This window comes from Canis lupus, chromosome X, assembly GCF_048164855.1.
Source record: "Canis lupus baileyi chromosome X, mCanLup2.hap1, whole genome shotgun sequence".
Taxonomy (NCBI): domain Eukaryota; kingdom Metazoa; phylum Chordata; class Mammalia; order Carnivora; family Canidae; genus Canis; species Canis lupus.
Genome location: NC_132876.1, coordinates 5,469,173 through 5,481,737, shown reverse-complemented (window position 1 = coordinate 5,481,737; position 12,565 = coordinate 5,469,173). Strand labels below are relative to the sequence as shown.

At 41.2% G+C, this 12,565-nt stretch overlaps 1 long non-coding RNA gene across 11 annotated transcripts in view; it reads left to right on the top strand.

Annotated features, from left to right (window-relative positions):
- Positions 1 to 12,565, top strand: part of LOC140627755 (uncharacterized) — a 291,600-nt gene that overhangs the window by 110,579 nt on the left and 168,456 nt on the right. Inside the window, exon 4 of one of the 11 annotated variants that reach the window (XR_012026362.1) lies at positions 2,070 to 2,139. The exons of the other annotated variants lie outside the window; for them this stretch is intronic. This is a non-coding gene — a long non-coding RNA (uncharacterized lncRNA). The remainder of the gene's footprint in view (positions 1 to 2,069; positions 2,140 to 12,565) is intronic. 11 annotated transcript variants of the gene reach the window in all.

Sequence of the window (12,565 nt, the reverse complement as noted above, 5' to 3'; positions counted from 1 at the left end):
CCTTCCTGTTCTCTTTGCAAACTCTTCCCAGGGTGGCTCTACCATCAGGGGAAGTTGTCTTTCCGGCCTTTGGAAGGTTGGCTAACCACACCTAGTTCCCAGAGACATGACCCAGCTCTTTCTGCCTCTGCTTTTCCCCTCCAAGTCTGCGGATTCCCTGAACCATACTGGTTCTTTCTCTCACCTCTGCTCCCTCCAGAGACTGCCCAGCCCAAGAGAGAACAGCCTGATTACTCAAACTTAGGTTGTTTGTTAGAAGTGGATGTCCCTTCTAATGTGGCACTTGTACACCTGGAATGATGGGCTCAATGGCAGGAGCCAGCCAGGTGTGTGGTTGGGGGGGTGGGGCAGAAATGGAGCCCTGGTACTAGATATGGCCACTGACCAGGACACATGCTTGGGTTAATGGCCTTGTTACAGGCAGAGACAGGCTAGTGGGTGAGGAGATTGGTGCACAATGACATTCTGGGAAATAGCCAACACTGAGTCCAGTGTTGAGTCCATAGATCAATAGCAATGGCAAGAGCAGATACTTACATAGACAGTGTGCTAAGCCCTTAAAATAGATTCACTCTTTTAATCTTCACAGCAATCCTGCGAGGTCACAATGCTATTTCTCACTTTACATATGAGGAAATTAAGAGATGAAGGAGCTAAGCAACCTGCTCAAGATAACATAGCTAAGGAGTAGGTATGTGGCTACTGCTTGGATAGTCAGCCAGTTGGCAGTCATCATCTAGAAGACCTGTCCATAGTGTCCAAACCCCAGTCACTGGGCTAGAGTGCCATTCCAGAGAGAAGGTTGGATAAGAACAAGGCAGGGCAGAGGGGCTCATCCACCCAACAGTCAGGACCATCTTCTGTGCCAGATGTTGGGGGAAGACACATGTAAGATAGTATCTCATTTGGGCCAGGGCTCAGTTTGAAAGGAGGCTGAGGTTGTAGGTGGGATAACACATAGGACTTAGGGGTGAGAATCAAGGCAGAAGGTCAGCTGTTAAGACTGGGTCATTCTGAGAGGTGGGCTTGGGAAGAGTTCTGGTCTGGGAGCACCACACCCTCTCAGGCAGCTGTTCTGGGGGTACCAGGTCTGGGAGGGCAACCTGTTCTTAATCCCCCAGCCTGGGGCTGAGGCTGAGCATGAAACCTGTGCCTATGGATGGGTTGGTCTGGGAACTGAGTTGGGCCTGACCCTCTAGGTGAAAGGATCAGTGGGTGGGTCCAGCTGTAGGGGTCTGAGTAGGGTAGAGGAATTGAACTAGGGGAGCCTGTTTTCCTTCTACCATGCCTCTGGAAGTATTGGGCCCAGCTGTGGTTGAAAGGGAAATGAGTTTGGAGCCAGGGGATCTGGGCTCCATATGTTGGTAGAAACTGTGATGTCTGAACATTCTTGTTGGGATAGCTGAAATTCTTAGTAGAAATTCCAGGAAGACCAGAGGACATCTGGGAAATATATGTGGATTGAAGTGGAGAGAAATACTTAGTCTTCTGGGGAAAAATCTCCAATATCAAGAACCAGATTTTTAAAAATTGTTTTTTCCAAAGTGACATATTAATCAAGTAATGCATATAAAAGGCTTTGTAAACTGTACAGCAGGAGCGCTGTGTAAGGCCTTGGTAACATCTTCATTGTTACAGATCGGGGGCGGGGGGAGGTAGGCAAACTCAGTGATTCACAAGAGGAGACAGAATTGTCGCCCCTCCCCACACCAGCTCCTTCTTTCAGCAACCCCAAGAGAGTCATCTGGAACAGATTCTTAGTTCTCTCTGTGTTTACTGGTCTCCTGTACTGCCATCAGCTGGGGCCACTGCTACCTGCAGGCAGGGCCCGGGCAGATGCGGGAATAGGAGTGTAGAGCCCCCTGTCCCTAGCAAGCTCAGCCTGTGTCAGTGTAAGACCCTGGGCCCCAGTGATGTATATAGGGCATTAGAGCCATGCCGGGGTGGGGGTCGGGGGGCCAGGCTGCCTGAGTTCACAGCCCGGCTCTGTGATGGCAAGTAAGGTACTTACTGTCTCGGGGGAACCTCTACAAAGTGAGGAAGCTCATATTAGCATCTCGGCCTCACAGGATGGTTGTGAGGGGTACCTGACTGCCTGGAATGCACTCAGCCCAGCACCTGGCCCACAGACAGCACTTGGTAAGTGTTAGCTGCCACCCTTCTCCTTTCCCCTCCTGCCTTCCTTCTCCTCCCCAACCCTCCTCCTCACCCTCTCTGCTTTCTCCTCCTGTTTTTCCTCCACCTTCATCTTCAGAGAGCTTTCTAGAACCTCAAGCTGGCAGCTTGATTGGGGTGGCCGCTGTCAGTGCTAACAGTTTAAGTGACTAGATCTGAGTCCCTGAACCCCTGTATTCAGAGCACAAGCCCTGTAGGGTTGGGACTTTGCCTGGTTCTTGCCACTTGTCCTCCCAGCCCCGGTGCCTGAGGCCCAGCCCCCTGACTTCAGAGCTCCTTGATGCCAGTCACTAGCCAACACACTTGTTGGATGTGTCTTCTCTTTTGGGTAATAGTGGCTCACACAGCAGCGATCCCTACCTGCCACCCTACATACACAGTGACTTTTAATGAGCCTAATACTTACTTCCCTCAGCGAACCTTTCCAACAGCCCTCTGAAGTGGCATAGCTCATTTATTCATTTGGCAAGTGCTCACTGAGCCCCTGCGCTGGGCCTCTAGGGGTTCAACCGGGGTGGCACAGTGGAATGAGAATAGGGAGTCTTGGAAGAGGCCTTCAGGTAATGTGACTGAGGGGATAAAACCAGAACTCCTGAGTCTCACATACCGGCCACTAAACTAGCTCTGCCACTCACAGCCATAGGGCCTTGGGCCAGTCAACTCACCTCCCTGTACTCCATTTCCTCGTATGTAAAACGGGCACAGGAACAGTCCCCATCTCACAGGGCTTCCTTACTAGCTTCGCTTCCTGCTCGGCGCTTTCATACAATGTGTACATTTATTGTTAATTCATCTCTGGATACATTCTGATTCCGTCTGGTTTCCAAGCTATAGTCTGAGCTCTGGTGGGCAGGAGCCACTTGTTTATGTTTGCATTTCTAGTGCCTCCCGTAGTGTGGGGCCCATGATACATAAGCTGTTGCTGAGATGTTAACACTGTGTGGTCATTCTTTTTCTAGGTCTGTCTTCCTCGTTAAGCTGTGATTTTTCAGGAGGGCAGAGATTTTGTCTCAGTCTGTGCAGAACAGAGCAGGGCGGGCAGGACGTAGTAGGTGGGGCTTACAGTAGGTACTGGGGAGGGGGGTGCAGGCCCAGTGAGTGAGGGAGGGAGGGGAGGAATGAGGGACAGAGGGAGCCTGACAACCAAGACTGAGACGCTTTCTTACAGGCCTGCCGCTATTACTGAGGTCATGCTCAGCTTGGAATTAATGTGGAAATACAGTAGGAATGTGGGATAAGGTTTCGCCATGCCTTTCTGCCCCGGGGCCTTGTTCCTTATTTTGTTTCCTTGTTGTTGTACCTTCTTCCTCTGCTTCCTCACTAGGGGCTCTTCCACTTCCACTCCTGACACCTCCAGGCTTTGAACCTGGTCCTGTCCTCTCCTTTCCTAGTAAAAATTAATCTGATCCCGAGGTTTTGCTCTTGCGAGTCATCTATATGAACAACTTCCAGATCTCTCTCCAGCTCTGACATTTCTTCTGAGCTCCAAGTCTGATTCGCAAGCTCCTGCTGCACATCTATACCTGGTTCTTTGGTGGTCTTTCTGAACATCATGTCTAAAAATTCTCATCCTTTCCCCCCAAACTGACCTCTCTCCCCATCTTCTCTTCTCTAATCAGCAGTGGTGCCTTTCAATCTTTTCTTTTGGTGCCTAAGGAATAGGTATGAGTATATACTTTTTAACTACTATGCTATTATCACGTTTAACAAAATTAACAATCATTATTAATATCATTCCATACCCAATCCATATTCAGATTTCCCTGATTTTTTTCTCAGAGATGTCATTTTATAATTAGGTTTTTAAAATTAGAATCCAAATAGGGCCCACACCTTGCATTCGGCTCTGTCTCATCAGCCTTTTATTGCTTTTAAGTCATTGGAGAAACCAGGTCAATTGTCCTGAAGGATGTCTCACATTCTCAATTTACTTGTTTTCCCATGTTGTCATTGAACTTGTTTCTCTATCCCCTATATTTCCTGTAAACTGTAGTTATGTCTAGAGGCTTTTATTAGATTCAGGTAGAAGTTTTTGGGCAAGAATACTTCACAGCCAGTACTGTGTACTTTCTATCATCACCTCACAAGGCAAATCATATGTGGTTGCCCCACTTTTAGTTTTACTCAGATTGATCAGTGGGTTTAAATGGTATCACCTAGAGCCCTCCATTATCAAGGTCCCCGTCAACCCTTCACCTGATGGTTTTAACAACCATTGATGATTACTGTTTGGGTCCATTATATCATTTAGAGTTGCAAAATGGCATTTTTCTAATTCTGTTATGCCTTCCGCATTTATTACTTGGAATTTTTGTATAAAGAAAAATTTTATTCTTCAACCATTTAGTTACCTTGAATTAGTGTATGCCCCCCCCGAAAAAAGGCAGGATAAATGCTTGATACTTTCCCTTATAAAAACATCAATTTTCAGAATGAGTTGGTATCCTAGCAACCTCCAATGGTGACCCATCAAGTATTTCTATGAACTCATAGATTTTTATATATTTAGTATGTTTCAATCTATTGTAGTCATTATTCAATTTGTTGCTAAAATGATTTCATCTTATGCCAGTGGGGGTCCTTTCAAGTTGGCTTCTGTTCCTTTTCTCGTGATAGATTTCTTGATTTTTTTGGTTCGAGGATTTTTGATTTGGTTTCAGGTTCATCTTGTACAATTCCAAATCCAGACCTGGAGTCAACCATTTTGCCAAGGGGTTCTCATTCCTTCTGCTAGGAAATGGTATTTAGAGAGCCCAGTCTGAGGGCTGGGTTTTGTCACAGTAACTAGGCTATTAAGTCTTTTTAGTGAAAGAGCCGGAAACTACCTATTTTTTTTTTTTTCAAAAGGAAACATGATAAATTCCTACTGATATTTCAAAGCTGAATTTAAGAGTATAGGCCCTTTCCTTAACATTTTTGATTTTGTAACTGTACCTCATTGCTCTCACTCTGAAACTCTTGATTCTTAATAATATTATGTAATTACTTGCATTACCCTATATTGTATCTGTAACAATTTCAAAGGAGTGATTCCAATGGTACTACTGAGATCACAGAATGCAGTTCAAGACTTATTTGCTTTTTCTTTTGCCCTAAGAATAAATCCTACTAGGGAGATTGTCAAACTATTGTGTTTTAGTCACTTGAAAAGTAATTTCTTTCTCTGTGTGGTTATGTTACCAACTTGATACACAGTTTGATTCACTTGCCTCTTTTTTTCCCTCAGTTTTATGGATTGTTTTCTTTTTTGAAATTTAATTTTGCATTTAATTTATGTAAAACATTTACAGAGTTCCAAAGTCAAAACTATATAACTGGAGATATTCTAAATGTCTTGCTTCCATCCTGCCCCCATTCTTTTTTCTCCTTCCCTCTATAGTAACCATGGTTTTTTTTTTTTTTTTTTTTATTGGTGTTCAATTTACTAACATACAGAATAACACCCAGTGCCCGTCACCCATTCACTCCCACCCCCTGCCCTCCTCCCCTTCTACCACCCCTAGTTCGTTTCCCAGAGTTAGCAGTCTTTACGTTCTGTCTCCCTTTCTGATATTTCCCACACATTTCTTCTCCCTTCCCTTATTTTCCCTTTCACTATTATTTATATTCCCCAAATGAATGAGAACATATAATGTTTGTCCTTCTCCGACTGACTTACTTCACTCAGCATAATACCCTCCAGTTCCATCCACGTTGAAGCAAATGGTGGGTATTTGTCATTTCTAATAGCTGAGTAATATTCCATTGTATACATAAACCACATCTTCTTTATCCATTCATCTTTCGTTGGACACCGAGGCTCCTTCCACAGTTTGGCCACATAATTACATTTTGGCTTATCCATCCATTATGTATTTGAATATTAGACAAAAGAGAATAAGTAATTATATTTCACCCCCATATCTCACACAAATGTAGCAAGTACTTTAAGAACTCTTCTGCTCCCTTTTTTCACTTAACATTATATTCTAGAGATCATTCTATGTCTAGAGATCTTCCTTGCTGCTGTTTTATGACTGTATGGTATATGATCTTGAAGAGGAGCTGTACTTTGTTCAACTGGTCAGTCCCTGTTGACAGATATTTGTATTGATTCTAGTCTTTTTCAGTTACAAAGAATGCTACCATAAGGAATGGAGGTAATTGTCTCATGATTCTCCTCACTGCAAGCCTCAGTGGCATTCTTAATTCTCCTTCTGCCTCCTTCTGTACACCTAATCACTCCTGAACCCTGGTGATTCTTACCTTTGCACTCTTCTCTGTTTCTGCCTTTCTGTCCCTTATGCTGCTACCCAGTTTTAGACACTAGTTGTCTTTACCTGGATCATAGCAATAGCAGTGGAATCCCTACTTATTTTTCTCCTCACACAGTCTGTGCTGCACACCATGGCCAGTTTCATTTCCTGAACTATTGCTTTCATCATAATCTTTTCTCTCTCTACTCAAAAATCTTCAATAGTAGCATAAAATTCAAATTATCTAGTTTGGCATTTAAGGGCCTCCATGAACTGAGCCAAATATCCTTTCTTGATATTCATTCCCTCCACTTTGGTCTATGGATACATTGCTCTGCATATTTGATTTCCCAAATATCATATTAATTATTGCCCTTATACCTTACCTAGTCTTCAAAGTTACACTTAAATTCCAGATCTTTGGAAACCCTACTGGAAACCCCAACCCAGGCTCTCTCTCTCTATCACTTGAGCTCCTACTCTTTGTGGTATCCATTTGAAACTGAGCAGACTTAGTCTGCTCACCAAATGAAAAGATCTTGTTGAGTCCATCTGGTAACTACCATGAGATCCAAGAAATTGATTGATACATTCATCAAGCATTAACTGAATATCAGAACAGCATCCAAAGGTGAGAGACCTTTGGATTGGTTAGGGTTCTTTCTGAGAGTGACCAAGAAGCATGTGGGATTCTATCCATCTGGAGGCACAGCTAGGAATGTTCCAGGGTGGCAATACATGACTGAGAGATATAGTCATAGACTGTGTAGACTGTGTGTCACTTCCGAAGGTGGATTTAATTCCACTTCAAGGAGAAGAAATTGGACTTGATTCTCGGAGAAAGGACTTGTTCAGTAGGTATTGAGCCAAAAGGTCTCAAATCCTTGGAGGGTACTGCTTTTTCCCTCTTGCCCCATTAGGATAAAACATGGCATTTTGTATCTTGAGGATCTAGAACTCATATAAGACTGACATTATCTTGGCCACTAACCATGTGACAGGCTGGTTGGCCAATCTTACATTATAGAATACTGCTTCCTGTACTTTTGTTGTTTGGGTTGCATTAACCTCAATTTCTTAAAGTTCCTTTTAAAACTCACCATCTGGAGCTAAAACTATCTTTGGTTTATTTATTTACAATTTATCCTCTTTAATTCCAAAAGGATTTGAAGAAGCTTACAAGTTTAAACATAATGCAAAGTAAGACATAGAACAGAATTGTCTATTTTAAGAAGGAGTAGGTATTACCAGATAGCTTGGATGAGTGGAATGCTATGGTTCTTGAGCACTGACTAAGACTCTGAATTTTTTGGCAGTCAAATGTAAGGGTTACACTGGTATATATTTACAGAAAACTAGAAAGCAGATATATTCCTCTTTAAAGATCAGCTTTTCCCTGACATGAAACTCAGATTGGGATTTGTCACAGGAGCCTTGTATAAGCACATTAGGTAACAGTGACTCATGTTTTTAACTTTAATTATTACAAATTAAACACAGAATATAACACAGAAATACCCATCAAATCATCACTGTTTATATTAATTAAGTAGGATTTTGTTTTTGTTGTTATTTATTTTAAAAATCAATTCAAGTTTCCTACACTGCTAGCAGACCACCACTTGGGGAAGCTGTTTGGCAGCATCTACTAAAGCTAAACAAATGCCTACCCAATGGCCCAGCAATTCCACTACATGTGTCCACTGAATGTCCATTAGAGTATTATTTTGTATCAGTCAAATAATGAAAACAACTCATATATCCATCAATAGTAAATATATGAATAAATTGTGGTGCATTTGTACAATGGAATACTCTATAGTAATGAAAATGAACAAGTTAGAGCTACATGCAAGAACATGGAAGACTCTTTTTTAAAGATTTTATTTATTTGTTTGAGAGAGAGAGCAGAGAGAGAGAGAACAAAAGCAGTGGGGGGAGGGGCAGAGGGAAAGGGAGAGGAAGACTCCCCGCTGAGCAAGGAGCCTGATGTGGGGCTCCATCCCAGGACCCTGGGATCATGACCTGGGCCGAAGCTAGATGCTTAACTGACTCAGCCACTCAGGTGCCCCTGGAAGACTCTTATAAACATTATATTTATTGAAATAAGTCAGACCCTAAATAATACACGCTGTCTGATTCAATTTCTATAAAGTTCAAAAACAGAACTAACTGTGATATTAAAAACCAGGATAAGGGGTGCCTGAGTGTCTCAGTTGGTTGAGCACATGCCTTTGGCTCTGGTCATGATCCCAGGACCTGGGATTGGTCTGAGTTGGGCTCTCTGCTCCGCGAGAACCTGCTTCCCCCTCTCCCTCTGCCTGCCGCTCCCCTTGCTTGTGCTTTCTCACTCTCTCTCTTTCTCTGTCAAACAAATAAAATCTTTTAAAAAATTTTTAATAAAAATACAAGTCAGGATGAGAATTAACTTTCAAGAAGGAGGAGAGGAAAATGATGGGGGCATGATGAGGCTTCTAGAGATTGGTGATATGCTATTTTGGTGCCCTGGTAGTGGTTACTAGAGTGTGTTCATGTTATGCTAATTTATTGAGCTCTACAGGTATGAGCTATGCACTTTTCTACATGTGTGTTATACTTCAGCAAAAGTTTAAGTGTGAACACATGCACATAATAAGATTTCAAACTATATAGGAAAGTATATAATGAAAATGAAGTCACTCTTCTACTCTAAATTCCCATTCCCTTTCAATAGTCAGTAACTATTGCCTGTTTCTTGTAACACCTCATTATTCTCCTAGAAATGTCCTGTAATAAAAATACAGTAGTATATATGTATCTATGGGTATATCTCTATTCCTTTTTGTTATTTACAAAAATGGAAGCACACTGTGTACATTATTCTGACACATGCTTTTTTCATGTAACACTGTGTCTTAGACATCTTTTTCTATCAGTGCATAAAAAATATCTACCTTCTTCTTTGTAGTGGCTCCATAAAGTATTCTATTATGAAGATATGCTGTCTCTAACCAATCCTCTATTAGTGGACATTTAAGATTTTCCAGTTTTTTAAATATTAAAATGATACATTAAACATCTTTTTACACATGTCTTTGCACACATGTATGGGCTATAGGTGACTTTTGCATCCTTTCATTAAATTGTCTAATTGTAGGTGAAAATTCCATAGTTTCAAAACAATCCTTAAAATTCCCTTAGGGAGGCTGGTATCCCATATCTTCATCATTCCTGTGTGTCTGTTTGTCCTCCAGTATTGAAGTAGATTGTTGAGTCTGGTGCAGCACCTGATGAAGAGATGAGCTTGTAGGAATGAGCTAAACTGAGTGACATATATGCATCTTTAAACACCAGAATCACAGTGAGATGCTCACTTTGTGAGAAGCAAGTGAGGACCAAGATTCATGAGGGAGTGACAGAACGATAGCTTCCACCTTACATTGTCTCTGAGGCATAGCAGAGTCCTTGAGCAGAATGGTGGATAGAACCTGCTACACCATTTCAGTTGTCTTCTGTCTCTCTCAACTCTGTCTTCTGATTTTCTATTTATGTCCTTGTCTCTCTGTCTCTGTGTCTCCCCTTTTCTCCCCTCCTTCTCTGCATGCTGAATGCCTATGTTTGAATTGGTGTAACTCATGTGTGCATATGCTGTGCTTCTGCTGTGTATCCATAAGATCAATTCCCAGAAGTGGAATTTGGGTATATATATATATTTTTTCAAATCATATATGTGTGTGTTTTATATAGATACATCTTTTTATTATGAAAAATTTGAACATATACAGGGGATCCCTGGGCGGCGCAGCGGTTTGGCGCCTGCCTTTGGCCCAGGGCGCGATCCTGGAGACCCGGGATCGAATCCCACGTCGGGCTCCTGGTGCATGGAGCCTGCTTCTCCCTCTGCCTGTGTCTCTGCCTCTCTCTCTCTCTCTCTCTGTGACTATCATAAATAAATAAAGAAAAAAATATTTAAAAAAAAAAAGAAAAATTTGAACATATACAAAAGCAGATAGAATTCTATAACAAAGGGCACCTGAGTGGCTTGGTCGGTTAAGCTTCCAACTCCTGATTTCAGCCCAGGTCATCATCTCAGGGTTGTGAGATTGAGCCCCAAGTCAGGCTCCCTGCTTAGTTGGGAGTCTGCTTGAGATTCTCTTTCTCCTTCTCCCTCTGTCCCCCACCCATGTATGCTCTCTCTCTCTCTCGCTAGTAAATATTTTTAAAAAATAATTCTACAAAGACTCCTGTACCCATCACCCAGCCTCAAAAATGATCAGCCCATGGCCACTGTCATCTATACCACACACTTTTCCTCTTTTTGTGATATCTTTTTTTGTTTTTTTTTAATTTATCTTCCAAATAGAGCCTTTACTAATCTTTTTTTTAGATTAGTTACGATTTTTTCATTTGTAATTTTTTTGTTGGAGTTCAATCTTTTTGTGATATCTTGATAAAAGTCACAGATATCATAACATTTTGTCTGTAAATGGTTCAGTATGTATTTCTAAAAGATTGGGACTCTTAAAAAAATCCACAATGCAATTATCATATCTCAAAATGAACTTAACTTCACTAAAATCAACAAATATCCAGTCAATATTCTAGTTTCCAATTATCTTACAGTTGGGATAAGTGGGTTCTTATTTGTTTGACTAAAAGTAAGGGCTAGATACTATAATTGATTGTTAATAGCCTTTTAGTTTCTTTTAATCTATAGGTTACTCTTCAATCTTTTTTCTTCTTGCAATTGATTTTTGGAAGAAAATGGGTTATTTTTCCCTGTAACATTTCCCACACTCTGGATTTTGCTGATTGCTGCCCATTAAGTTTAAACATGTATATAATCTAAGTATCCTGAGACTTCTGTATTTTCTATAAACTACTAGTTGATTTTGGAGGCTTAATTAGATTCAGGTTTAAGGTTTTTTTAGCATTTTGTTCTTGATGAGACTACTTCATACATGGTTTTGTGCTCTCCATTAAGTGACACATACTACCTGCTTTTTTCTACTTTTTTAAATAAAAAATAAAATAAATATTTTATTTATTTATTTGAGAGAGAGAGAGAGAGAGTGAAAGAGAGAGTGGGGGGATGAGCAGAGGGAGAGGGACAAGTAAACTCCATCCTGAGCACAGAGCCTGATATGGGGCTCGATCCTGAGATCATGACCTGAGTTGAAATCCAGAGTTGGATGCTTAACCAACTGAACCACCCAGGCACCCTGGTTTTCTCTACTTTTATGTTAGTGGCCATTGATGATGAAGTCTAGATTCATTTATTCATCAAGGGTTACAAGATGGTGATGTGTTTCTTTTATTATTCCTTTATTTATTAGCTAGAATATGTCTGTACATACACTACTTGGTTATCCAGGGTACAGTTTGCTTAAGAAGGCAAGATAAATGCCTGATTCGAAATAATGAGCTAGTTTGCCAGCATCCACTAATAAAGTCAGTGAGTGATTATTTTTTAAAGTATAATAATGAATTAATGGACTTAGACATATTTGATGTGTTTTAATACATTGTTATTCATATTGAGGCTTGCATTGGCCATTGGGGAACTCTTTAAGTTGGTTCATTGAGTCTTTTTTACATGACTCTGTCTTTGAAAATTTTCTTGCTAGGTGTAAGATAGTCTGGGATCATCATGTACATTTCATGCTCCAGATATGAAGAGCCATATACTTTTACATTTTTAAAAAGATTTTTATTTATTCATGAGAGACACACAGAGAGGCAGAGACACAGGCACAGAGAGAAGCAGGCTCCCTGTGGGGAGCCGGATATGGGACTTGATCCCAGGACCCCGGAATCACGTCCTGAGCCAAAGGCAGATGCTCAATCACTGAGCCACCAGGCATCTCTAAAGAACCATATTTATAGATGTCAACATAGTATAGTGAAAAGAGCACACAGAGGGACTGGCATTGAATCCTGGTCCTACCTCATACTGCCTGTATGGCCACGACAAGCTACTTAATACCTACCAGCTTAAGTTTCTTCATTTTTAAAATAAACTAATGGCATCTATCTTCCATAGTTTTTAGGAGAGTTAAAGTTATATATATAAACACACACACAAACATGTAGTAGGTACTCAGAAATTCATGTTCCTTCTCCATTTCTTGTTCTCTCCTTATTCAGGTGACAACATCACATCCTCTAGGATTACT